Source organism: Eucalyptus grandis, chromosome 2 (assembly GCF_016545825.1).
Source record: "Eucalyptus grandis isolate ANBG69807.140 chromosome 2, ASM1654582v1, whole genome shotgun sequence".
Classification (NCBI taxonomy): Eukaryota; Viridiplantae; Streptophyta; class Magnoliopsida; order Myrtales; family Myrtaceae; genus Eucalyptus; species Eucalyptus grandis.
In genome coordinates this window covers 42,671,010-42,675,214 of record NC_052613.1, presented here as the reverse complement: position 1 = coordinate 42,675,214, position 4,205 = coordinate 42,671,010, and the positions used below count along the sequence as shown (strand labels likewise).

The following is a 4,205-nucleotide window of genomic DNA, read 5'->3' as shown; positions in this document are numbered from 1 at the left end:
CTTCTACATTGCATTCTGTGCCCCCTGAATGCAAAATCTTTTGTTTGTTTCATTCAGTCGTCTGGACAATTGAAAGCCTTTCCATGAGGCTGTAGACCAGATATTGCTGAAAAACCCAAAGGGTAAAGTGCAAGTGGAAACCTGTTTGAATGCAATCTGTAACATTGTTCTCAGAGATTCCGGTATCTGTTGAAACGCCGTTTGATGATGCCAACTATTCATAGATTTCCAATGTGTGATTCAAATTAGTTGGAAGTTCAATACAAGCACGCTTCTTCAGCTAGGAAATAAGCTGCAAAAATCTGATCAGATCCATTCACGAACAGTGAGGTTCTATCCTGAGAATTCAGGTGATGTTTAGCTCCTCTTCCACATGAAGAAAATACATCCACAAAACTCAGAACCTGTCACAAAGTGTTCTGAGCAGCCTCTATTGCTCACATCTCACCATCCCAAAGCTCCTCAATCGTCTTGAAAGGCCCGTGCACCGAGATGTAATCTTCTCCAAGACATCCTCTGCTTTGGGGGATCTCGCTATCTTCTTGTTCTCTTCCTCTGTCAACTCCCACTCGAAAATCTCCAGGTTCTCCTTCATTCTCTCCTTGTTGAAGCTTTTGGCCAGTACAGACACTCCTTGCTCAAATGCCCATCTCAGGCAAATCTGTTTACCACCGCCCAAAATATCAGCATCACTCAACATCTTCATCCATCTAAAATTGGAAATTAAATCACTAAACAAGGGTTAAGGCTCGAGAACAGAAGCGCCTCACCTGCGCAACAGTTTTTCCCTTGGCCTCAGCGATCTCCTTGAGCTGCTCACATTCTAAGACCCTATTGCTTCCCAGATGGTCCCTTTAGCGCCTAATGTGGCATAAGCAGTCAATAGGATCTTGTGGTCTCCGCAGAACTCTTTTAGTTCTCTTTTGCTGCCACAGCGGATTGAATTCCACCTTGCCAGAGACAATGCATCGCCATCAAAACGACGTCATAGCAACAGCTAGGACGTACATTAGAAGAATCAAAGAAGCTCACCTGATTAACAGCTGGAGGCACTTTCGCAGTCGCCAGAATTTCAGAGATCTTTTACAAGAGAAATTGCTGACCTGATGCTTTTAGTTAGCCCTTTCTTTTGGCACTCCTCCATTTCAGCCCAAACGGCCTTGAAGTCCATGGGTAGAAATTCTTCCTTCTTGATCGGGAACTCATAAATTCCGGGTTTCGAGCTAACGGGCCAGTGAATGAGAGGTAAAGATCTATGTAGTCCAACTTGAGATTTCTGGAGCAGAATGTGCACAAGCAGAGATCATCAGGAAATGTGCAAAGCAAGTGACTTCCGTAGTCTTAGCTTTACGTCATTGTACAGACCTCATGCTATAATCTACAATGCATTTACTGGTCAACGCTGCGAGACAATCAGTGCCTCCAGTTTTAGACACCAACTATTCTCTGTAAAGTTCAAATCTCAGAGGATGCTTCCCAAAAGGGTAACAAGTTAAATAGGAGATCTTTAGGCATATCTAAACTAACCCATGTTTACATGCTTATAATGCACAGGATCTTTACATACAAAACGTTGTAGGCCTTGAATCGAATGGAAAACTAATACGGGACAGTGTGGAGACTTCTGTTGAGTGATTACTTGAGGCTCTTCTGGAGAGCAGGGAGGACGAGCCCCGGGTGAGCATCGCTGCACCAGAGCTTGGAGGTGACGAAGAGCTCCTCTAGATCTGATCAGCCCCTCGAGAGGGCTTCCCTCACGGCGTCGCCGAGCGGCTCCTCCGTGCCGTACAGCGCCGCGGTGTCGAAATTCCTGTAGCCCAGCTCGATGGCCTCCAGGACGGCCAGCTTCGTCGCCGCCGGCGGCACCGGCGGGGACGCAGGCGGTGCCCAGGCCGAGGAGCGGCATCTTCCGGCCGCCGGGAGCTCAACGCCGCTTCGGGGATCTTGGACGGGCGCGGCCGCAGCGGGCGTCCATTGAAGATCAGAGTGCAGCTTGAATGTAGACTCTGTTTACAAGACGATGATAATGACAGGGAGAATATACGGCTCGTTTCGTTGGATGGTTAGGCGCGTCGCGACGATAAGGGAATTGGAGAGGGTATCGGTAATTTTGATTGATTTGGTCAAGCTCAAAGTTCAAGATTCCTAGTGGATTTTAGATTTCCAAGGTTAAAAAAAAAAAAAAAGTTCACTGGAAAGTACTAAAATTTGTGATGAAAATATGATTGAATCTAATCAAACAATTAGATCATGGTACATGTCAAATTTGGTAGGTTGAAAATGCTAGTGAGCTTTTTCTCTCTTTTACATGTTGTTTTAATCACGTAGGAAAGAGAAAATATTAAAAGAAAAGTCATATCAAAATTTTTCGTTGGATAAACGAAAAGATTCGATTGAATAAATTTAACAAATTGTATAGCTTGATTGTACTTTTTATAAGTTTTAAAGTTTAATTGTACTTTCGTGACAAGATTTAAAATTTTCAATGCACTTATCCAGTAAAATTAGCGGGGTGGGCCGATGTATATTAGGTCTGAGAATTCTTACTCGGATTTAATCGTATTTTGAAAATGGTACACTTTTTTTTGTTAGGTTCGGGAAGCTCACGCTCAAGAAAGAAGATGTACTTTGGTTTATGATCACACCTACTTTGGTTTTCACACTCGCACTACCCAAATTGAAAAAGAGAAATGCCATGCACTTAGCGCAGAGCATCCAAAGAAAAAATAAATTATCAGTTTGTACCCACTACGCTACAACGAATTTTGCTACCGACAGTCTCAGAGGGTATTTGCTAAGAGTAACATGAGGGAGTTTGCATGTCGTAAAAGAATTCTTTAACAACAGCATCTCCTAGATAGGAACAGGATCAAGCCACATGTAATCGGGTTCTTGATCCATCCCAGTCTCAACCTTGATGATTTTTATCCTCTTCTTGAGATTACGTTCGATTCACGGCGCCAAGCCGTGAAACTTCTCTAAGCCCCACTTTGTCCGCAACAATCGTCGGTACCCGGATCCGAAATTGACCTAGTTCCTTTAAAGCTAACTGGGTCGGCTATGCCGGCAACATGATGTTCTCTTAGCATAGGAAAAGCATTGGATTCATGCATGCAAAAACTCATCAAGAAGATGAACGAGTAATCACCAACTTAAAGCGCAAGATAACCAATAACTTCGAAAGTCGTTCTAAGTCAACCCAAAATGACATCGAGTTTACACAGCATTGAGTCCCCATCTCTAATATCTAAGTACAGATTCAAGGGAGTTAGGAAGAGAACAACAAAGGATCGACAGAATCCGTTAAGATCCTCGTCTTTCTCCGAAGCTAAAAGGATTACATACAATTATTATGAAGAAGAAGAAGAAAGCAAAAACGGGGTCAACGAATCTGTCGGGGGTTGTGGAACGGGAGCTTGTTCTTGACCCGCTGGAGACGTACCCTGAGCCTTTCCCAGTTTCCTCAGCCATCGCTTTGGCCTTCCTGGCGCCTTCTTTGAGCTTCTCCTTGATCTGAGCCCTCCGGCTTTTGGGGACACTATCAGGCTCAGAATTAGAAAAGAATGTACCTCCTGTGGTCCATTTCGCATCGCGACTTGGAGTCTCGCTCTCGCTCGTCGGATCCATTTGCACTGGAACGATTCCTGCCTTTTCGCAATGCGATGGAAAAAAATTTATCTGTATGTCTGGTTATTCCTTGGACTCATATAGCCACACGGATCAAAGATGGCGATGAGCAGATGATATGTCGCCGTATAACGTCACGAAGGCTTCAAAGCGTAAGCACTGACCAGAACAACCCGCGTTCACGATCAGATTCGATGTATGTCAAAGTCCATGCACAGAGTCGAACCGTTTTCTACGCTTTAGCGTCCACATCGTGACCAGATCAACGGATTTATGGTTAGCCTAGTTAATTGGTACAATACGCTCAGGCTTTGTTAATTGGAATAGTCTTCCCATTGAATCTTTTGTTCCACTCCTTTGAAATGTCCGAGAAAGTACTCGCATCGATTCCAACTCGTTTACGAAATAGTATTGCAATTATATAATACGGGTTGTTCTCAGAAACACCGCCAAGGAAAGAAAATTTCTCTACACGCGGCTTTCGTTACCATCGATACGTTGGTTGTAACTAGGCCTATTGAAATGGGTTAGATTCATTTCTGGGAAAAGTATAAAAAAAACCTATTTCATTGTCTTTA

General features: G+C 43.8%; 1 pseudogene; it reads right to left on the bottom strand.

Annotated features, from left to right (window-relative positions):
• Positions 1-385: 385 nt before the first annotated feature.
• Positions 386-1,906, bottom strand: LOC120290337 (annotated as a pseudogene).
• Positions 1,907-4,205: the final 2,299 nt, after the last annotated feature.